The sequence below is a fragment of the Theropithecus gelada genome, chromosome 3 (assembly GCF_003255815.1).
Source record: "Theropithecus gelada isolate Dixy chromosome 3, Tgel_1.0, whole genome shotgun sequence".
Taxonomy (NCBI): domain Eukaryota; kingdom Metazoa; phylum Chordata; class Mammalia; order Primates; family Cercopithecidae; genus Theropithecus; species Theropithecus gelada.
Genome location: NC_037670.1, coordinates 143,654,058 through 143,679,610, shown reverse-complemented (window position 1 = coordinate 143,679,610; position 25,553 = coordinate 143,654,058).

Here is a 25,553-nt window from a genome sequence, read left to right as displayed (position 1 = left end):
ACTGTCACCACCCCAAAACTACACAAATTACCACACTGCAGACTATTCTGTACTTCTATGCTTAAAATAATCTAGACATCTTAGATCCCATCATGGCTTTTATTTCCGGTCTCCAAAAACTTGTAGTCTGAAAATTCTTCATTTTGCCTCAGTATTTTTACTATTAATATAATTTAGCCCACTTAATTGTTTCTATAACTTAGCACATCTGGAGAATGATCCTCTCCCTTGTTCAGTTATACCTTAGTATAGTCAATAGTTGACTATTAATCATTGGTTATTTATGTAGATGTAATAATGTTCTGCATTTATTAGCACATAAAATTCAGATATCAAAAAATAATTTATATAACTTTTACAATTGACCACAATAGAAGTGACTGTATTGGAATACTCCCTGCAGAAAAACAACTGAAACATAATATAAAAACAGGTACCTGAAAGTATAGTAAGTCGTTTATAGCATTGACAATTTCTTGGAAACTGTGAATTAAAAAGGAACGATGTTTAAAGAATCAGATTTTACCCTATACTAATAGATATTAAAAACTGTTAAGTTCCTATGGCATATTTCTGGTCACAACAATCACCAAACTTCTACATAAAGACAAAATTAACATCTAATATTAAACATTAAAATAAATGTGAGCTATATATGCATTTAAGAAAACAAATAAAATAATAATTGACTCAATTTTTGGTGAATCAGTAAGTGATGGTGGTCATAGTGGTGGTCGGTTAAATCAAGCAATAAATATTCACTAGGTGAAAATTGTAAGCAGCACGTCCTACTTCCAAGCAGTTCAAAAACCATAACAAAACATGATGGTTCAATGAAAGTTTTTAGACTACATTGTTTATTATTATCCATTTGTATGATTATAATTTACTTGGCAAATATTTATTTTACAATTATTCATTTTTATTCAGTCATTCACTTTCCGACATACTTAGTTCATTTCAGGGTTGTGCATGGTAAGTACCTACAGCATCTCAGGGCTCTGAGTGGAAACCACCCTGGCCAAGGCTGTATTTAATCACAGCAGCGCTCATACACAAAAGTACATTCACACAGACTAGAACAACGTAGACACGCCAAGTCATCTAATATGCACATCTTTGGCAGGTGGGAGGAAACCAGAGTACCTGAAGAAAACCCACATACACACAAGGAGAATATGCAAACTCCATGCCAACAGTGGCCCTAACTAGAAATGGTTTTTTGTTTGTTTTGCTTTTTTTTTTTTTTTTTTTTTGCTTTTTTTGCCTCATCAACACTATAATAAAACAACATTAAATGAAAATGATGTCATTGAGGACTCGCTGTACTGGAAAAGGAACAAAAGAAAACAGTGCCCTTTGGGAACTGAGTACATGAAGGAGAGCATACAGAGAAATATATATATATAGCCTCCTCCTGTTTAAGGTTTCAGTTTGTAACTAGCAGTTCATGATGCATGCAAAAACGTGTTGGAGACACTTGTGGAAATAATTACCCTTGCATGGGGAAAGAAAAGATTGTATACCATGAACACTGAAAAGAGTGGAGGAACCCTGAAAGGGGAAGGGCCAGACAGGATAACATCAAACTCACCCAAGAACATGTGATGAACCACGTATTTCAACTAAATTGCAAGGATTTAAAAGAATCTGCTATAACTATGTGCAATACATGAAAATAAAGCATGATCAATAAAAATCTCAACAGATAAATAGATTTGAGCTGAGAGTTAGAAACCATGAAAATGGAAAATCTAGAACTGGGCAATGCAGTTTCTGGGGAAAAAAATGGGAAATTTTACAGCCAAATCAAATGGCAGAATAAGGAGAAAGTACATTTGAAGATAGATTAATATGAAGGATCCAAGTAAATAGCAAATAGGAAAAATATAAAAAATAAAGAACAGAGTCTTTGGGACCTGTTAGATTATAGCAAATGGTCCTTGGACATTGTATAATTAGGGTATTACAAAGAAAATAGTTTAAAAAATGGAACAAAAACAAGGTGAAGATATTATTCTCTAAATGTTTTCCAAATTTGGCAAGATATGGAAATTTCCAAATCCAAGATATTGAGCAAGTACCAACCATAATAAACAGAAGGAAGTTCAAGCTCAGGAACATCATATTCAGACTGCTGAATACCAGAAATAAAGAACAAATATTGAAAGTGACAAATGAAAAATGACATGTTAGATATACAGGAACAACAGTCTGCTTAATTGCTAACTCTTCATCAAAATTCATGAAGAAGGGAAGAGAGTCGAACATCTCCAGGTTTCTTTTTTAAAAAAAAAATTCTGTAAAGAATCCTACATTCACCTAAAATATCATTCAAGAAAGGATTTCTTATAGATATTTTCAGATAAAGAAAAGTAAGAGAATCAATTTTCATCAGCCCTGAACTATAGGAAACAATGCAGGAAGGCATCTAAGAACAGAAGAAAAAAATGTGTGAAATGGAAACTACTCCTCAGAAAAGAAAGAAGAGTTTTACAATAAAAAACATCGGAGTAAATGCAAAATAATATATTTGGTTTTTTCTCTATTAATAACCCCTTAGTTCCTGATAAGCATATGCTGTTAAAAAAAAAGTAACACTATCTTATGATATTTATAATGTACACAGGAAAAATAGATGGAAAAATGTATAAAGCTGTCTAATTCAATCAGAAAAGAGGTTTTCAATAAAGTGTGTGTAATAACTGAATGGAAAATAATTAACCATGACTCTCTTCAAACCATACACAAAAATCTAACTCACAGTTTATCTTTTACATAAATGTAAAACCTAAAACTATTAAAATTCCAGGAGAAAATAGGAATAAATATTTGTGATATTTGGTGAAGCAAAGTTATTTTTATTTTAAAACTAGGCAACATAAATCCTAGGTATAGTGGGGGAAAAAAAGGTAAAATAGACCTTAGGTTTATAATCTTTTGTCCTTCAAAAGACAGAGTTACAAACACCAAACAAATTGACCAGCTGCAGAGTGGGAGAAACTTTTTGACAAACATGTATCTTTTAATTGACTTGTATACAGACTTCTAAGGAATTAATATTATTTAATAATAAAAAGACAAACAACCCAATTAACACACACCAAAAAACCCCAAAGATTTGACCATTTTTCCAAAGAAGCTATGCAAATGGCCAATAATCACATGAATAAAAAGCCAACATCACTAGTTATCATATAAATGCAAATTCAAAAATCAAAATTATATGTCACTACATATTCATTACAATGGCTAACATTTAAAAAAATGGTATCAAGTACTGGCAAAGAAGTAGAGCAAATTAAACTTCCAAATGCTGCTGATGGTAATACAAACTGGTATAGACACTTGGGAAATACTTTAGCAGTATCTCAATTTAAACATGAATTTAATATTCTACCTGGCATTTTTGCTCATTGGAAATTATCCAAGACAAATGAAAACACAAATCCACCCAAATATGTACAAAAAAATATTGTTAGCTGCTTTATAGATCATATCCCAAAAGCTATAAATAACACACCATTTCAACACTAGGAATGAATAAACATACTATTCTGTTTTCATCACAAAAATCATGAGGTAAATGTCATTTCTCATGTATGGGTTGAATTGTTTCTCCAAATTGAAATGTTGAAGCCCTAATGCCCAATATATAATAATGTGGCTGTATTTGGAGATAGGGTCTTTGAAGAGGTAACTAAGTTAAAATGGGGTCATTAGCAGAGGCCCTAATCCAATATGACTTGTGTCCTTTTCTTATGCAGAGGGTATTAGGACACAGACGACAGAGACAAATAAACCATATGGGGAAAAGGAGAAAGGCTAGCAATGTAAAAGTCAAAGAGGGAGGCCTCAGAGAAAACTAAACCTGCTGACACTTTAACCTTGGATTTTTAGCCTCCAGATTTGTGAGAAAATAAATGTCAGTTGTTTAAGCTACCCAGTCTGTGCTACTATACTATGGCACTCCTAATAATCTAATATACCCCGATTTATAGTAGAACAAGTGAAAGGAACATACAACCACCTCTCAAGTGGATGTGTTCAGAAATGTCTAATTTCACATTCAAATCCACACCTGAAATTTCAAAGATAATTTTTATTTTACTACACTGCACTGTTACCTTTCTTTGCCTTTCTTTCATAATAAATAGTACTACTAAAATTGTAGTTTTCTTTCAAGATGATAGATTTGAGGCTTCTAGCATGTCTCAGCTAATTGGAAATAGTGTCATAGTCCATAAAGATAAACTCTGTGAGCTTTAAGTCAAAAAAGAAAATAGGAATCCACTAGATTTTTGAAGGAAACCCCAGGTCATGAGGAAAACATGGGTAAACAGCCTCTATGACAGTGTCTGGCTGAGTGAGAGAAGCCCAGGAGACAGGCAGAGCCCCTCCGTCTGTGACTCACCTTTCCAGTGGGGATCCAAGCAACTCAGGCCAAGGGAGAGCATGTCGTTTCTTTCAAGCCCTGGAGCTATCTTGCAGAGAGACTTGGAGACACTGTGAGGAAAAGGCACCTGGAAGGGCTGCAGACATTTTTCCAGATGCAGGATCAAGAGCAGCACACCATTTTTAATTCAGGCACATAAACAATTAGACATCTTTGGGTGACTTGTCAGTATGGCTGCTTAGTCATTTCAGTTTTGGGCCAGAGATTGGAGTGCCTAATCTGGAGCAGAGATTGGAGTGCCTACACTTACACAGCCAGACCTGTGGAAAGCGCATCAGGAAATGTAAGTGCTGAAACTGTGCTCTCCCCTGTCACAGGCCTCAGGGAGAAGAGCTGCTACAGTGGTAGTTTCTCCTGGGCAATGACACTTGCAGCCAGCATCAGGTGGGCAACCTGGAACCAGTCTGTGTGGGTCATTGCAGGGCAACCCAGCCTGCTCTCCTGAGATAGTAATGCAGCAGGGCCCTCTCTAGTGCACCTCCAAGCAGAAATCCAGGGACTTGGAATAAGTTCTTGCCTGGATCAGCAGTCTGAGATGCCCTACTCTTTGTGGAAATAGACTGTGCGGCAGTCAGGCCCTCTCCCTTCAACACCCAGGCAGATCTCCAGGCATTGAGCAAATGTTTGCCTGGCTCAGCAGCCTGAGATGCCCCACCCTTCCTCAAAGAATGGCATTAGTTATCCAGCAATGGTCCCTAACCAACATGGAAACTCATAAATAATAGATAAATAATTCAAAGCATAGGTTGCAAGGAAGCTCAATGAGATCCAAGAAAAGTTTCAAAATCAACACAAAGAAACGTCTAAAGCAATCCAGAAAATGAAGACAAAGATACAAATCTTAAAATCACCAGACGTTTTTAAATTGGGAAACTTACAAAATTTCAAAATGCACTTGAAAGCTTTATCAACAGATTGGATCAGGCAGAAGAAATAACTTCAGAGCTTGAACATCAGAGTTTCAAACTAACACAGAAAAAATAAACAAAAAATTGAGCAGAATCTTAGAGAAATACAGGATTATGTAATGTGGCTAAATCTACAAATTACTGGCATACCTGTGAGAGAAGGGAAAAAATAAACAACCAAGAAAGCTGGATATTTGAGGAAAGAGTTCAAGATAATTGAGGGAATAATTCATGAAAATTTCCCCAATCTTGCTAGAGAGGTAGACATCCAGATAGAAGAAAAGTCCACAGAACACTTGCAAGAAACTATACAAAGTAAACATCACCAAGGCATATAGTCACCAAGGTCAACATTCAAGAAAAATTCTTCAATGCAGCTAGAGAAAAAGACCAGATCACATACAGCAGGCTAATGGCAGGCTTCACAGCAGAAACGTTAGAAGCCAGAAAAGACTGGGGACCATTTATCAGCATTCTAAAGAAAAGAATTTGCAATCAAAAATTTAACATCCCACTAAACTAAGCTTCATCAACAAAGGAGAAATAAAATCTTTTCCAGATAAGCAAGCACCAAGGCAATCCATTACCACAAGACCAGACTTATAAGATATCTTTATGGGAGATCTAAACATAGAAGCAAATGAACAATACCTGCTACCACCAAAAACACACTTAAATACATAGCCCACCACCGTACCTATATAGTAACCACAAAATAGAAACTACAAAGAAACCAACTAACAATTTCACGATAGGATCAAAACTTCACATATTAATGTTAACTATGAAGGTAAATGGTCTAAGTTCTCCATTTGAAAGGTATAGACTGGCAAGTTGGATTAAAATAACAAGACTCATCCTGTGCTGTCTTCAAGATAGCCATCTCACATGTAATGACAATCCTAGGCTCAAAGTAAAGAGTTGTAGAAAAATGCAGAGGTCTATCTTCTTATGGTAGATAAAACATACTTTAACAACAGTAAAAAAAAAAAGAAAAAAAGGGCATTACATAAAGATAAAGGGTTCAAATTCAACAAGAAGAATTAACTATCCGAAATACACATACACCCAACATGAGTACCTAGATTCATAAAACAAGTACTTCTAGACCGAAGAAAACAATCAGCAAGTCACACAATAATAGCACAGGGTTTCAGCACTGATAGCATTAGATAGATCATCTAGCAATAAATTAACAAATAATTTCTGGACATATATTAGACACTTGACCAATTGGACCTAATAGACATCTGCAGAACACTCCATCCACCAACCACAGAATACACATTCTTCTCATCTGTACACAGAAAATACTCCATAATTAAACACATACTCACAAAGCAAGTCTCAGTAAATTCAAAAAAAAAAAAATAAAAATCATACCAAGCATACTCTTGGAATAAGGTGAAATAAAATTAGAAATTTATATCAGGAAGATCTCTCAAAACCACACAATTACATGGAAGTTAAACAAGTTGATCCTGAATGACTTTTGGGTAAACCACAAAATTAAGGCAAGAATCAAAAACTTATCTGAAATGAATAAAAAAGACACAACATACCAAAATCCCTAGGATACAGCAAAAGCAGAGTTGAGAAGAAAGTTTAAAGCACTAAAAGGATACCTCAAAAAATTAGAAAAATATCATATTAACAGTAATTATCACAGCTAGAGGGACTAGAAAAGAAAGAGCAAAAGAACCCCAAAGCAAATGGAAGAAAATAAATTGCTAAAATTACAGCAGAAGTGAACTAAATTGAGATCAAAAATTCATACAAAGAATCAAGGTTACCAAAGTTTGGGTCTTTGAAAAAATAAACAGGATTAATTGATCACCTACTGGAATAATAAAGACAAAAAGGAAAACAGATCCAAATAAGCAGAAATAACAAAGGTAACATTATAACTGATCACACAGAAATACAAAAGGTGCTCAGAGACAATTATGTACACCAACTAGAAAATATAGAGGAAACTGACATATTTCTGTTATATGGCCTGGGTGTGTTTAACCACCCAAATCTCATCTCAAATTGTAATCCCCATGTGTTGAGAAAGGGACTTGGTGGGAGATGATTGCATCATGGGAGCAGTTTCTACCATGCTGTTCTCATGATAGTGAGTGAGTTCTCATGAGAGTTGGTGGTTTTAAAATGTGACAATTCACCCCTCACACTGTCTCTCTCCTGCCACCTTGTGAAGAAAGTGATTGCTTCTCCTTTGCTTTCCAGCATGATTGTTAAGTTTTCAGAGTCTTCCCCAACCATATGGAACTGTGAGTCAATTAAACCTCATTTATTTATAAATTATCCAGTCTCTGGTATTTCTTTATAGTAGTGTGAGAATAGGCTAATGCAGACAATTGGTACCAGAAATGGGGGTACTGCTATAAGGAGACGTGAAAATGTAGAAGCCACTTTGAAAATAGCTAACTGGCAGAGGTTGAACCGTTTGGCGGTATTAGAAAAAGACAGAAAGATGTGGGAAAGTCTGGAACTTCCTAGAGTCTTGTTGAATGGTTTTGCCCAAAATGCTGATAGCAACATGAACAATGAAGTTCAGGCTGAGATGGTCTCAGATGGATATTGAGAAATTATTGGGAACTGCAGCAAAGGTCACTCTCGCTATGCCTTAGCAAATAGACTGGCAGCATTTTGCCCCTTCCCTAGAGATCTGTGGAACTTTGAACCTGAGAGAGATTATGTAGGTATCTGGCAAAGGGGATATCTAAGCAGGAAAGCATTCAAGAGCTGACCTGGCTTTTTCTGAAAACACGCATTTATATGCATTCGCAAAGAGATGGTTTGAATTTGGAACTTACGTTTAAAAGGAAAGCAGATATAAAGGTTTGGAAAATTTACAGCCTGACCATGTGGTGGAATAAAAACAATTTTTGGGTAAGAAATTCAAACTGGCTGCAGAAATTTGCATAAGTATTGAGACGTCAAATGTTAATTGCCAAGACAATGGGAAAAATGTATCCAGGATATCTCCAGAGATCTTTATAGCAGCCCCTCCCACTACAGGCCTGGAAGCCTAGAGGGAAAAATGGTTTCATGGGCCAAACCCAGGACCCCACTGCTCTTTGCAGCCTCAGGACATGGCACCCTATGTCCCAGCCACTCTATCTCTAGCCATGGCTAAAAGGCACCAAGGTACATCTTGGGCCTTTGCTTCAGATGGTGCAAGCCCCAAGCCTTTGTGGCTTCCCCATCATGTTGGGCCTGAGGGTATGCAGAAGACAAGTGTTGAGGTTTGGGAACCTCTACCTAGATTTCAGAGGATGTATGAAAATGCCTGGTTCTAGGCAGAAGTCTGATGCAGGAATGGAGTCTTTATGGAAAACCTCTACTAAGGCAATGCAGATGGGAAATGTGGGGTTGGAGCTACAACAGAGTCCCCACTGAGTCACTTTCTAGTGGACCTGTGAGAAGAGGGCCACCATCCTCCAGACCCCAGAATGGTAGACCTAACAACAGCTTACATCATATGCCTGAAAAAGCAGCAGGCACTCAACATCAGCCTGTGAAAGTAGCTGAGGGGCCTGTACCCTGCAGAGCCAGAGAAGCAGAGCTGCCCAATGCCTTGGGAGTTCACCCTTTGCATCAGTGTGAACTAGAAGTGACATACAGAGGCAAAGGAGATTATTTTGGAGATTTAATATTTAATGACCACCTTCTCAGGTTTCAGACTTTCATGGGGCCTATGGTGCCTATTTTCTGGCCAATTTCTCCAACTTAAAATAGAAACATTTACTCAAGGCCTGTACTGTACCCCCATTGTGTTTTGGAGGTAACTAACTTGTTTTTTATTTTAGAAGTTCATAGGGAGAATGGGTTTGCCTTGTCTCAGATGAGATTTTGGACTTGGACTTGTGGGTTAATGTTGGAATGAGTTAAGAGTTTGGGGGACTGCTGGGGAGGCATGATTTGTTTTGAAATGTGAAAAGTATATGAGTGTTGGGAAGGGTTGGGGCAGAATGATATAATTTGGCTCTGTGTCCCAACCCAAATCTCATCTTAAATTGTAATCTCCACATGTCAAGAGAGGGACCCGTGGGAGGTCATTGGATCATGGGAGTGGTTACTCTCATTCTGTTCTCATGACAGTGAGTGAGTTCTCATAAGAGCTGATGATTTTAAAGAGTGGCGTTTCCCCTCTTGCACTCTCTCTCTCTCCTCCTGCCTTGTAAAGAAGGTGCTTGCAAGTTCCCTGAGACCTCCCTAGGAACTGTGAGTAGATTAAACCTTTTTCATTTATAATTACTTAGTCTTGGGTAGTTCTTTATAGAGGTGTGAGAACAAACAAATACATACTGGAAACACACAATCTCCTAATTGATTCAGGAAGAAATTGAAACCTTAACAGACCAATATCAAGAGCTGACATTGAATTAGTAATAAAAACCTAGAAACCAATAAAAGCCCTGGACCAGATAGATTCATAGCCAAAGTACAAATAAGATCTGGTGCCAATTCAATGAATCTATTCAAAAAACTGAGAAAATATTCCTTTCTAACTCTTTTCTGAAACCAACATCACACTCTAATACCAAAATCTGACAAGGAAACAATAAAAGATAAAACTACACACCAATATTTTTGATGAACATAGACACAACAATTCTCAACAAAATGCTAGCAAACAAAATCCAACAACACAACAAAAAGTTAGTTTATCATTAACAATGAGGCTTCATTCTGGGGATGCAAGTTGGATTCAACATATGCAAATCAACAAATATAAATCACAACATAAACAGAATTAAAAACAAAAACCATATGATCATTTCAATAGATCTGGAAAAAGTTCTGAATAATATTCATCATGGCTTCATCATAAAGTTCCTCAATAATCAAGGCACCAAACAAAAATACTTCAAAATACTAAGAGCCATCTATAACAAACTCAGCCATCCAACATCATACTGGACCAGCAAAAAGTGGAACCATTTCTTCTGAGAACTGGAACAAGACAAAGATGCTCACCCTCACCATTCCTATTCAACATAATGCTGAAAATGTTAGCCAGAATGATCAGTCAAGAGAAAGAAATAAAAGGCATCCAACTAGGAAGAAAACGTCAAAAACCTCTCTGTTCTGATGTTAAGATTCTATATAAAAAAATCCCTAAAGGCTCTATCAAAAGGCACCAGTAACTGATAAATAATTTCAGTTACTGTCAGGATACTATATACAAAAATCAGTAGCATTTGTTTATACCAATAATTTTCAATCTGAAAGCCAAATCAAGGATGCAATCCCATTTACAATAGCCAAAAACAAAATAAAATAACTAGGAATAGTACCAAGAAGGAGAAAGAGCTCTACAAGGAGAACTCTAAAACACTACTAAAAGAAATCATAGATGGGCCAAGCAAATAGAAAAGCTTTTCATGCTCATAGATTGGAAGAATCAATACCTTTAAAATAGCCATCTGCCCAAAACAATCTGCAGATTCAACAATATTCCTTTCATCTACCAATGTCATTTTTCACAGAACTAGAAAAAAAAATGACTCTAAAATTCATGTGGAATCATAAAAGAACCTGAATACCTGAAGCAATCCTAAGCAAATAACAAAGCTGAAGACACTACCTTACCTGACTTCAAACTATACTATATAGCTACAGTAACTAAAACAGCATGGTTTTGGTACAAGACAGACACATAGGCCAATGGGACACAATAGAAAACCTAGAAATAAAACTGCACACCTGCAGCCAATTAATCTTCAATAAAGTCGACAAAAATAACCAATGACGAATGAAATTCCTATTTAAATGGTGCTAGAATAGCTAGCTAGACATATACAGAAGAAATAAACATACAAACAGCCAACATACATATAAGAATCCTCAGAAATCATTAGAGAAATACCAATCAAAACCACAGCGAGATAGTTTCTCGTATCAGTCAGAATAGTTACTAAAAAGTAAAATAAACAGCAGCTGGTGAAGCTGCAGAAAAATGAGAACACTTACATACCGTTGATAGGAATGTAAATTAGTTCAACCACTGTGGAAAGCAGTTTGAAGATTTCTCAAAAATAAATAAATAACAACAGAACTACTATTTGACCAAGCAATCCTATTACTGAGTATATATCCAAAACAAATGGTTCTACCAAAAAGACAAATCTATTCACACATTTAACAGGCACTATTTACAATATCAAAGACATAGAATCAACCTAGGTGCACATCATAGGTAGATTAAAACAAAAAAGAAAATGTAGTACTTGTATACCATACTGAATACAATGCAGCCACAAAAATAATAAAATTATGTCCCTTGCAGCATCATGAAGGTAGCTAGACGCCATTATCCTAATTAACACAGAAACAGAAAATCAAATACTGCATGTTCTCACTTATATGTGGGAGCTAAACATTGAGTACACATAGATATAACAATAGCTACAATAGAAGCTGGGAACTATTAGAGGGGGGTGGGAGGAAGAGGGCAAGAGTTGAAAATGAAACTACTGGGAACTATAGTCAGTGCCTGGGTTATGTGGTCATTCATACTCCAAATCTCAGCATCAGGCAAAATATTCTTGTAACAAACCTGAGCAGGTACCTCCTGAATCTAAAATAAATTTTGGAAAAAACAAACAAACAATTAAAATTTTACATTTCTCTGTGCAATGAGAATGGTAAAACGTTTAGATTCCCCTTTCTATTCACATACACTTTTGCTTTCTTCATGCTAGACAGTGGGACAAATTGTATATGGCAGAATGATAACTGATATATTAATTTTGATTTGTTCCCATTGCTCTGGGTGTGTGGAAGGAAGAAGAGATGAACTTCTATCTTCTTTCCTTAGAGATGTGTTTATGTCTTTAATCCAAGGAAGACACTTTCTACCCTAAGATATTAATGTCTTTTTAAAAGACAAACTTCGGCAGAATTTGCCCAAGCAGGAGGATGGGTGTCTAAAAAGTGTTCAACAGGAACTAGGAAGAGAATTAAGACTTGATGGGTCAAATCCTTTCTTGAGTCCCCAGGAATGACTGTGGTGCTGTCTCCTGCAGACTGCACTCAGGGTGTCCCATCCCTCAGCTCTAAAATGATCACTGAATTTAAGCTAGAGTCAAAGGGAGGAGAAAAGCTATCTCAAGGTACCTGGGTCAATGAACACATCATTGCGGACCTAGTGTGGTGGACTGAAGAATAGTCTTTCTTCTGGAGTCTTAAGTAGGATTATAAAAAATAGTAATCTTCCTCATTTTAATTATTGTTCATGACCGAGAATGAATTTCATCCCGTCCTGAAGAATAGTTGCATGGGAGAGCTTAAATTCAGTTTCAAAAATAAGTAGATATGGTATTTTTTGCATCCTGGTATATTTATTACACATATACTTATTGCACAATTAAACTTTAATTATTCTGTCAGACTCACTCACATAGCGTTGTTCAGTATTGCTGTGGAGAAAAAGTAGAAGTCAGTAGAATGCAATGTGGTTTGTTTATATTGCCTTTCCCTTCACCCTTTGCAAAAAGTGAGATAGATGCCTCTGTTTAAGTGGTGACCAGAAACCAAGCGGGCCATAGTTCACAACAGATCAGAACACAAATGAGGAAACAACAGGCTGAGGTACAACTTCTGAGCAGATCACATGGAAGTTCTTTAAAAGAGAATATTTATTTTCCATTTTTAATGTAGAAGAGAGGATGTTGACTTAAGAAAGTAGTGTGCGAGGGAGTTGGTGGTATTATTTTGAGAGATACATAGAGGTCTTATTACTATTAAAAGACTTTTAACCAGTATGCCTAATTCCCTGGTCATGAAGCACAGTGGTTTACCCTATATATTTAGATTTAGAGTGTCTTAAAAACAACAACTACAAAACTTTCTGAGTTTCATTGCACAACAGAATTATGTGGTGATACTGGCTACCAGCAATAGTCAGGTATTGCTTTGAGGACCAGGTTCAAAGTTTCTAATACATTTTTTTCCTATTTTAGCACTTGGAAAATGTATAGTGGTCCATTAAAACATTAAGGACAGATATTTGCATATAAGGTGTTTTCCATTAGCCCACCTATTACTGCATTAGAGAAATGTAACATTTGGCCAATTAAGATAAAAATAATAAAATAAAATGTTTAATTTCATTAGATGTAATTTAATTACAGAATTTAGAAATCATTTTTATATTTCTACAAATGTACTGGGTTTTTATTTCATAATAACAAAAATGCATTGACTCACATCAATTACAGCTAGCAAAGTCTATTTCAATTATTTAGTGAAATTATCTCATTTTTACAGTCACAGACATTGTAACATAATAATTAGTGAGGTATTTTCAATCAACAATTTAAGATATTTTCATTATGGTAAATTCTTCATATGTCACCTATTTTAATAAAAAAGCATATTGAACATTTTGGAGAGTTTGAATACTATTACAAATTAGTTTTATAAGTTAAAAAAATGTTTAATCAGAAGTACAAGAGGATCTAATACTTTTCACTGTATTTACACTTAAGTTTTTAAGGAAACAGATTTTTGAACCAAAAATACTTCTGAGATTTTTTTCTCAGATCTTTTCTGAGCAAAATATTTCTGAGTTAAAATAGAGTTTTCCTTTTACTGACAGGAAGAAAGGTGGAGGAAGGGTAAAGGAGGCTGGATAAGAAGCCTCAGAACCTCCACTTGCATTCTACAAAATGTAGTTGCATAGATAAGGACATAGATTCATAGAGTACAATACTGTTTATCCATTTCTTATAACAGTTTTTAGCTTGAATTTTAGGCCTTTAACTCCTGTTTTATTGTTTTCTATAATGAATATTCTTCTCCATATCTTTTTGTGAAATTTAACATCTAACAGTTTTCACGGAGGCTTACAATCGAGACAAAAATGTTCAGTTCTTCTTTACCCTTTTTATTTTCATAAACACCTGCATTGTTACATTTTTAAAATTTTCATTATAATTTTGATCATATGGTGTTAATAAGAAAAGCTGCTAGCTATTCTCAAAGGAAGCCATTTACTTTCTTGCTTGTGTGTTTAGTTGTGCTCTGCCCTTTTCCTATAATTTCCTTCCATGTTTCTAGGTAATACAGTCATCTCCTGATTTTCCCAATACTTTCAGATGTAAATACTCATTCCTTTATTGGATATTCCTAGTTTCCTTGCGCTCAGCCTAAACATAACATTAAGTTACCCTACTGTGTGATGAAGTGATTCATAGCACAGTATGTGGCACAAAGACATAAAAACATATTAATAATTGTGCTAACATTTGTTGCTATTTCAAGTGCAGAAACTGTTTGATGCCCTACTGTAGATTTTTTTAATTGTGTTGTCTTTTCTATGTTGATAATTTTGTTTGGAAGCTAAAAGAACAAACTAAATGTATTAGGTATGTGAAATAAATAAATATTTAAAAGTAACAGAAATTAAGAAAATCGGAAATAATAGAAAATAATCAAAATATTTGCTTTAACAATAATAAGCATCAAGAATAATCAAAGAAAATGAATAATAACGCGAACAATATAAGTAATAATACTTCTGTCAGTGCTAGTTGATCATGGCCAACAGAAAAAGTAATTCTGCTAATACATAATTTGAGAAGGGAGATTATATTAGTTACTCCCATGTTTCTCTGAACATTCTCTTGCTCTTCTTCAACTCACTTCTAACCAGAAAGAGAAAAGTGCCAGAGCCACAGCCTGAGAAGTGATCAGGGGCTGAGACTCATTATTGATTAGCGTAAGAAACACTACATTGCCGGGCGCGGTGGCTTGCTCCTGTAATCCCAGAACTTTGGGAGGCTGAGGTGGGCGGATCACAAGGTCAGGAAATCGAGACCATGCTGGTCAACATGGTGAAACCCCGTCTCTACTAAAAATACAAAACTTAGCTGGGCGTGGTGACAGGAGCCTTTAGTCCTAGCTACTCCGGATGTTGAGGCAGGAGAATCGCTTGAACCCGGGAGGCGGAGGTTGCAGTGAGCCAAGATCGCATCACTGCATTCTGGCCTGGAGACAGAGCGAGATTCCGTCTCAAAAAAAAAAAAATAAAAATAAAAAATAAATAAATAAATAAATAAATAAATAAATAAATAAAGCATCAATACATTAGGTAGACTACCTCATCTCAGAAGCTGTTTCCTAGAAAACCAGACTTTATCCCACCAAAGCACTTAATGAAACAATGTGTCAGCTTTGAACCCTGCTGAGCCTACAGAATGTCAACACTTCAAGATGGTACTATTCAAGAAGTGTCTTTGTAATTACACCCCCATTTTCTTCTCAGTTGCCCAAGTACCATCCTGAAATTAGCAAATGTAGAGAAAAAAGTTGAATTTCCATAAACAAATTTATGTTTTCTAATTACAAAGGTCTCTCTTTTACTACTGCTGTAAGGATCCTAAAGTACTCCAGAACAATGAACACAATTTTGTAAGTTTGGCTTATGCTAAAACCTTGTTAATTATATACTGAGAATATTCTGTGGGCCACTGTGACCAGAGGATTTTTTTTTTTTTTTTCTGAGAAGGAGTCTTGCTCTGTCACCCAGGCTGGAGTGCAGTGGCGCAATCTCGGCTTACTTCAAGCTCTGCCCCCGGGGTTCACACCATTCTCCTGCCTCAACCTCCCGAGTAGCTGGGACTACAGGTGCCCGCCACCACGCCCAGCTAATTTTTTGTATTTTTAGGAGAGACAGGGTTTCACTGTGTTAGCCAGGATGGTCTCGATCTCCTGACCTCATGATCCACCCACCTCGGCCTCCCAAAGTGCTGCGATTACAGGAGAACTTTTTACAATATGACCAGTGAGAACTCTTTGGTATCTAACCCATGCAGAGATAGCAAGGAAATCTTCAGAGAAAGGAAAATAATCAAATTATATTTTTTGCATCGAGTGCTCAACTTGTTCAATCTTGTGGATGTACACATGAAAATAAAACAAAGTAGTGACAGTGTTTGCAAAAATTATATCAGTCTCTTTGCTGAGACACTGATTTCTATGTACTTTATTTGTTCTTGCCCAATTACTGAATCTGGTAAGTAGAAATGACTTTCAACACGCTTCATCAGTGAAGAACGACCAGCCACTTTTTCAAACTACACTGATAAAAATATATAGATACATAATGGATTTTCAAAGCAAAATTGTGGAGAAAAGGAACGGGAGCTGGTAGTGCTATGGGAAATGAGATCTGCTCACAGCTTTTTAAGTGACTTTTATCATGACAAAATTATTCAGGAAAAGCTATTTAATTCTCTCACATAATATCATATTCCTATGACTATCTTAATACTTCACATGACATATTTCTAAGACTCAAAGAAACAAAATGATATGAAACATTTATTGATAACCTACAAGGCAAGGTATACTGAGGTGGTATTAAGCTCTTCTGAAGTCCAGAAACACATATTGACATCATAGTTGTGATTCTTAACTGCATGCTAAAGTAGACCCTGAAAGAAAAAAGTAAATTCAGATAAATGACTAATAATGGAGAAGATTGTTCTCTCTTAAACACAAGGCATACTGTTTCATTTGTTTATGGGTTTATAAAAGAGTCATACGTAAATAATCAACTTAAGGAAAATTAGTCATACTAACATTTTTATCTCACATATTTTTTCTTCTTTGATTTTCTCATATTAAAAAGGGGATGGGTCTCCAGTGAGGCCCTACCTTCAGGCCAGGGAGGGCCTGAAAGCTGGGGGCCGGGCTACCAGTCCCACAGACTAGAATAGTGTGCCTCTTACAGGCTCGCCTATGGAAAATTGGCAGGGTCTCTTGCCCCTCCAGGGCCTCCTCTCTGCTGAGAGTTGAACACTTGAAGGTCTGACCTGCCTACAGAGAGGAGCTACCCAACTGCAGGTCTCCTCAGGGCTTTTCTAACATTCAGTAAAGCTCCTCTTCATCTTGCTTTCCCTCTACTTGTCTGCATACCTCATTCTTCCTGGGTGGAGGACAAGCACTTGGGAAAAGGCACCATCGGTCACAGAGATTTCTGGCCAGAAAAGCAACACCCAAAGATCCCATAACAATACTAACATTTTTATCTCAACTATTTTTCTTACTTCTTTGATTTTCTCATATTAAAAAGGCATTTGCTAACTGTGGACATGAAGAATGAGAAAAGGAATGATGATTATCTTATTGCTAAGACAAATCCTATTCTGCTAGTTGAGTAAAATGGATTTGACAACAGAATATTTTAAACCAAATACATGAGGTTGTCCACCAAATCCCCATTTTCTATGTGTTTTATGGGGAAACATAATTATTTGCTGTAAAAACCATCTGCTTTTCTTGCCAACAACTTCACTTTTAATCATTGGTTCAACAGAATGAATAATAAAGAGACATCAAAGCAAATAAAGGGAAGAGCCTTTTTTGTGTTTACAATCTCAGAACCAGTAACTCCTTACACTTACACTTTGTGTTTCCAAGAACATGAAATGTTAAAACAAAATTCAATCCCAGAGAGGTTGCTCACTAATTTTAATAACTTTATATATGCTTTCTTCAAATCCAAAATAAATTTAAAATACCAAATCTTTTATTTATGATACACTATAGTTAAAATTACAAAGTAATAATATCAACTATTTCATAAATCTGTTTTTAATCCATTTTCCTGGCTTTACAGGCAGAACCTTGTAAAGTAAGAAAGAGGAATACTAAGTACTGCAGGTGTTTAATCAACACAGTCCCTTTTGTATTCTATGATTTGGCTCTTCTTTTCATCATATATCATCATAAAATATGGATTTTGTTCGAAACTTTCCATTAAGAATCCAAGATCATTACTGAAGATGATGATAGAATCAAAGAGTTTTTCTCGGGACAACCTCGACTCTGGTATACTCTTGCCTTTCCACCTCATCAGCTCTACCGAGTCTGAATTTTCTGACCTTTAAGGCACTACGCCAGCTCCATCTGTTTGCTCACTTAATATGAGTTAAATTTGTTTAAGGATGAGTTTATCTACTAAGGGATTATCTTTTAGTTGCTTATTGTTAGTAGTAGGAAACAGTGTGTAGTTTTGTCCATGTTCTGTATATATGTGAGTTGAGAGGTTTAAATGATGGGAAATGGAACATATGCTTTTTTAAAAAAGCAATATAATTTACATTAATTAATTTAACATACGGTCTTGGGTCCAGCCAAAGCCAGGGTTCCACTGTACAGTACATTTTCTCCCTAAAGCCAAGGAAGGAAATGAGAAAATCTGTCTTTGTGTGTCTTGCCAGCATTTTTGTTCTTTTAAGTGTTATTATACCTCAGTAAGAAGCGAGCTTCATATGTTTTATGTCTTTTTCATTCATAATCATGCTGTTTTCATATGTTAGAAATACTTTGTCTTTTATAAATAAGTCTATATTATGAAATAATTTACTCAGTTCTTAATATTGACATCTACTTCAGGGATGACTGTACAATTTTTGACATAATATCAAATTCTTGCACTCACACACACACACACAAATCCTCCAAATTTTTACAATATTAAAGTTTTTAAATTATTTTAAATACATTAGTACAGGGAAAATATAAGCATAAAATTATAAAATACTAAATGAAAGGCTCTCATGACAACAGTACCATCACTGCATTGCTCCCAAAGTAAAACGGATGGTCAGATGGTGAAGTGCCATCAGCCTTAGTGTTCTGAAACAGTTGTGAAGCTACCAACATGAAAAGGTTCACTCTGGACACTTCAATTTCAGTGTTTGTTATAATACAAGTGAGATGTCTCCAAAATATTAAAGATGAGCATATTAATTAGATGGTAAGCTGTTAAATATTTTATATTCTATAGTTTTGAAAATGTGTTACTGTTAAAACAAAAGAAGCAATCACCAATCAGACTGGTTTAGAAGCCTTCTTTCAATAATATGATGTAATATAACCTAATTATTTTGTAATTATAATTTATGTCCTAATCATTGCACTCCAAATACAAAATTATGCTGGTTTTGTTTTCATTTTTCTCCCCTTGTGGAGCTTGAAAACCTGCAAAATGCTAAGCTAATGATATTTTCCCTTTAAATGTTAAAAAGATAGCTATGTATACTGGTTCAAAGTAAAATTTAAAAGCCTAAAATATTTTATCAACTCTGAAATATTTTAATTAAGTCATATTTATATTTTTGTATGACTAAATATCTCCATTATACATATAAGTATATTTATATATTTCCATTATAAATTTTATAAATATATTTACATAGGCTTACTTTGGATATATTTTTGTCAGTTTTTCAGATGATCTGATATGACAGAATCATTTACGTTTCAAATAAACATGATGCAGCATTTCAAATGCACATAATTCACTCTTTACTTGATGGGTCTTTTATTGTATTTATTTCCAAAATCCCAGTTTCTTCTATTATTTTTTCCTTAGAAGGCAGATAAATTTGAAAAAACATGATTATAAAAGTAAATTTAAATCTCACATTTCCCCAAAGAGAGGAGAGAAAAACAATCAGCAATTTGTCTATGGGGAGAAAAATTTTCCATTCCAAGGATGTAAACACCTTCATAAAGATTAATATTTTCTATCGAGTATTTAAAATTTCAGCATTGGTATTAGGGGTAAGACAGACTATTTGTTAGATCACTATTGAATCAAAAAAATAATAATAATTGCTGTGAATGCAAGTAACATAAGCCTGCCTGACAAACAGAATGACATTTCGTATTCTAAAATATGTCACAATTATATTTGAATCTAATTTAATTTTTCTACCAGCAGGATATCTTAAAACAGATGCTTTTAAGAATGTCATACACATCTACTCTGTTTATCTCACATTGCTTTGCTTCCTTTTTGTTTTTAATTGATTCTCTCTATGTAGCAGCAGTCTTATAATTCCTGACTGGTTCAGTAACCCCATGACTCACACATAAATTACTCTATAAAATTGCTTGTACAATCTATACCCTACCTAGACGTTTCACATGTAAGGGCTGACAAATAGAGACTATCACAGAATTAAATTTAGGGCTCTAAACCAAAGTTAAAACTCAACTAAGTAAAACTGTATTTTGTGAACTGAGCTTAGGTGAGCTGAGGTTATTAATTTAATATTTCTCAGTGCGCTTCCTATCTGCAAAATGGGAGGATTAGGTGAAACATTAGTGGAGTTCTGAGTAAGAAGTTTGAATCAATGGATGCTCATCACTTAAAAGTTAGAATAAAGTGACTTTGCCCATTCAAATATAATTAGTTAATTTTCAAAAATTTTACTTTCATTGTCTTTATGTTTAAAAATATTTTAATATGTGAGTATATCTGAAGACCAGATAATTTGGTATCATCACCAATAGAAGTACATCCTTCTGTGTTCAGACAAGAGCATTGAATTAACTCAACTTTGTCTTTATAAGGACCACTGGGTAAAAGTCTTACTTCACAATTAATCTCTGAAATTTTAGGGAAAGGTTTTTACTCTTTATTTACCTATCTAATGAAGAATTAGTTATAACTGATTCTTTCTAAGAATGTTATTTAGTCTCCTTTCTAGTTACAAATCTAAAGACTGAATATAACAGAAAGTTATATAGGTTCCAACTATGTAAGAAAATATACAAATGAGTAATTTTTTCAAAGCCTAACTCAGAATTACACATTTGTATTATTATCATAGATAGATAAATAATAAAAACTTTCCCTAAAATTTCAGAGATTGTGAAGTACAACTTTATCATTTCTCAAAATCCTATACTGAAGGCAATCAGCACGAGAAATATACTAGTTAAACTTGCATCAGTGCCTTTGAGACAGTAATTTCATTTTTATCAGTTTAACTTAAGTGCCTTTCTCAAATATGATAGAGCCTAAACATCCTTAAATGAAAGAAATCTATATACAGTGTTTAAACAAAAATCATGGGCAAAATAAAGCAAATCCAGACTTATTCTGGTCTTTTGTTTGTTTGTTTACAGTCATTGAATTTTCTAGCGGCATTTATTTTACCGCCACTCTACCTTGGTAGTATCAGAAGTAATACAAAGCAGACATTTTCCACCTGGGGAGATTAGGGTATCTGTAAGCATCAGCACTACAGAACTCATCTGAAAATGCATATCTTTATTGTAATGTTATGTGTACACAAGTTTATGTTCAGTCATATGTATTTTAGGTATACTATTTGTGTGTTTTATAAGTGTCTTTTCACTGAATTTTTATTATCACATACCAGTCTCAAAATAAATTACAGGGAAAACTGCAAATGGCAATTTTACAATAATGGAGTAATGTTCTTAAGTATATATCATATACGAAAAGCAATAATGTTCACAATTATTTGTTTTTAATTTGGTTAATTAAATTGAGAAACCAATGCAACAAGTGATAGAAATTATTGCTAATATGATGGTTTAAAAATGAATTTATTTGAGTGTTTAAAGAATACTTTGGTAAATGTATGGCAAAGAAGAGATAAATCTTTCTTACAAAATAATTGCAAATAATATATGCAGATATTTCTTATTCCAGAAGGTAGAACACAATTCCTATCTCCCCACTCTCCACTTTTGATGTTAGAGTAAACTTAATGATTCACTTCCAAAGAGAAGGCTAGAAAAGCTACAAATAGCAACTTAAAGAAGAAATACCTGGCAAGCACACACAGGTGATGAAACATTATGGGGGCCATCAAGTAGATACTATAATAGGCCATGATGAGATTACTTCACCTATGTGGTATTCTGTCCAAGACCTCATAACCCCAGTCTAATTATAAAAAAACAAATAAGCAAGGCCTGGCGCGGTGGCTCACGCTTGTAATCCCAGCACTTTAGGAGGCCGAGACGGGCGGATCACGAGGTCAGGTGATCGAGACCATCCTGGCTAACCCGGTGAAACCCCGTCTCTACTAAAAATACAAAAAAATTAGCCAGGCGTGGTGGCGGGCGCCTGTAGTCCCAGCTACTCGGGAGGCTGAGGCAGGAGAATGGCGTGAACTCGGGTGGCGGAGCTTGCAGTGAGCCAAGATCGCGCCACCGCACTCCAGCCTGGGCGACAGAGCGAGACTCAGTCTTTTTTTTTAAAAAAAAAAAAAAAAAAAAAAGCAAACAAATAAAACATTGAAGAAACTCAGATTGAGGCATTCTACAGGATACTTGGCCATTTTACCCCAAGACTATCAAAGTAAAAGGAAAAATAAAAAGGACACAACTGAGAAACTGTCACAAACCAGAGGAAACTGGGGAGACACAGTAACTAAATGCAAATAAACCCAATACTCTCAACTGGATTCTAGATAATAAACAGTACAATAATGGAAAAGTAATTATTAATAAAAATCAAATACATCTTGGAGTATGGTTAATCAATAGTGCACCAGCATTCGTTTCTTAGTTTTGATAACTGTGCCATAGGTATGCAACTTGTTAATAATAGAGGAAACTAAGTGAGATGTGTACAGTAATTCTGAATTGTCTTTGAAACTTTTCCATAAGTATGATATTATTCAAAAAAATAAATTTATTGAAATATAAAACAGAACCAAAACAGTATTTGGGTCATGGTACAATATAACACATACAATCAATGGAAGCTCTCTTCACTAAATATATCTTAGTTTTCTATTTAGGTTAAATTGTGTCATTTATCCTCAGCAAAACATATGCCCAGAAGCCGGTGCCATGAGAACTCATAACTAAGAAGGTGTTCTGTCTCCCACCAGTGAAGTCTATGAAATTTCAGGTATGTTTGGCACCAAAACTTTATCCTACTTATATTTGTTTTTAAGTCTGTATAATAAAATTAACTACCAATACCTTTGAGCTTCAGGAGCATTAATATTTTGAGAACTATGTATTTTGTAAAGGCACCAACAAGGTGAAGGTGAAATACCTAAATTTTGCTGTAATACTGATACTACCACTTTTTCCATGAGAGAAAATCCTAAAAATCCAGGTTTATCTACTGATATTATTTCACAGTTTTTTTTTTTAAGTTCCTGTTATCCTTCAAATGAAATAGACCAGAAGGTAAGAGATCATATTTCAGGTGACATATAGCAAATATAGTGACTAAGCAGAGAATTCATATTTAGGTGCAAAGTAAGGTCAAATTTTGTTTGTCACTGTCTAGCTATGCAATCTTAAATAATTTTAAAGTTCTTTCTATTAATCAGTATCCTCACCTATAAAATAATAGAACCAAACTCCTTGAGTTCTTGTGAAGATTAGATGTGTTAATATATGAATAACACGTAAACTAGTACAAAATAACATAAATTCCGTATAACTTTTAGATATATTAATTTATTCAAAAAGACACAGTAGAACCCCAACAAACAGACTCGTTCTCAAGAATCAGCCTCCGTTTAAACCAACTGGTCAAATTCAGTTCAGACTACAAAGAGTAAGAGGGTAATTTTGTGATAAACAATAGCTATAGAAAACATGACAATTCTAATGAATACCAATGTGACCAAAATATACTAGACCATGGATCTGCAAATTATATGAATCTTACAAATATTAGACAGTATTATTCCAAAATATTTTAACAGTATCAATACACAAATAACTTTTACAATATGAAATATGCAGCAATGAGAAAGTGTGAAACTATGCAAAATAAGTCACAACTGAAATGCCTACTTTGGTATTGAAGCTAGTTAAATGGGTCTGCTGATTCTGAAGCACTGGTAAGAATTTCACTAGTTTTTGGTCACAGATTACAAATCAGTTCCATGATCAGGCTTTTTGTACTGTTAAAGAAAAATTATTCAATGGCACTTGTTAAAGCAAGTAGTAAGGTAAATTTTAATCAGTACTACTGCATAGTATTGGATTTTGCAGTAGAGGAGAGACTGGGATCAACTCAGAATACAGCATACACAATTGGAAATTTACAATCAAGGAGCAGGGGGTGGTAAGGCATGTCAGTGCATGGAAAATTACTAAACATGAACCTCAAGAGTTAGTGGGATTCTAGTTGAAGCAACCTGACAGGATTTGTACTGAAGATAAACCACGGTAATGAGACATCATCTGAGGGATACTGAAGGATGAGAAGCTTGATCAGATATGGAGGATGATCAGATATCAAGTGTTGGGAAGTTCTTGATAAAGTGACCTGGCAGTGTTCTTCTTCAAACTAAATTTTACAAGCAGGTGCACAGATGTGCCTAAGAGAAAATTCAAGAGTATGACTGAAGTTTGATCAAGCCAAGAGTCTTTGTGAATATCCCCTTACTGGTCAATGAAGCATGAATGGAGCTAAAGGAAGTTCTACCTACTAATGAAAAAAATAAGATTAAACACCGATTTTACTATCATTGATCATATTTATCGTCTTCAAATAAGAAATCATCTGACATGTACAAAATCTACAGTGCATTATAGTATTGCTAATTATAGTATTGCTAATCAAAACAGGCAGAATCTATTTTTCAATATAACTTATCCCTGAAAGTATATGCTAAAATGAGTAATAAAAAGAGTCATATTGTCTCAAACAAAAATATGCCATCAGTTAAATTCTCAATATATTTTACATAAAGTCATGTTAAAGGAACTTATATTAGGAATTTGATAGATTTTTCTTTGAATTTCAAAGAGTTGTTATCATATCTGGTGAGTTTTAATGTATAATCAGAGGTTTACAAAAATGGATGTTAGATGATAGCACAAACACACACATTCACACATACACACCTAAAATACATATGAGATAGAATTATTGTAAATTGCTCAAAGCTCTGCAAAATATTTTACTCGAAGTCCTATTATATTGAAATACATACTGATTGTAAGAGATCACCTGATGCATTTCAATGTGTACACAAAGAATTTTAGAAAATAACATCAAAAAGAATAGAGACTTGAACAATAGATGTATGAGTCAGGCTGAATCCTTAAATTTAATATGACAAAAGATAAGAAGTGAAAAACAGCTGAAAAGATTAAGTAGTAAAACATATAGTCTCAGAATAAAAGGTTTATATGGTATTAGGAAAAAAATTAAAATTATCAAATAATATTAAACACACTTAAAATACCATTAGGAATAATCAAGTCAATGGATAATGCAGGGTGAAACCAGGTTTCTCATTGTTGGACAGGAAATTTATAGATAATTAAGGGGAAGAGGCTAGAATGATACATTTATTAATGGCTTAGAGTTGAGACACTAGTAAGGAATCATGGTTAGGATAATAAAATTAATGGTG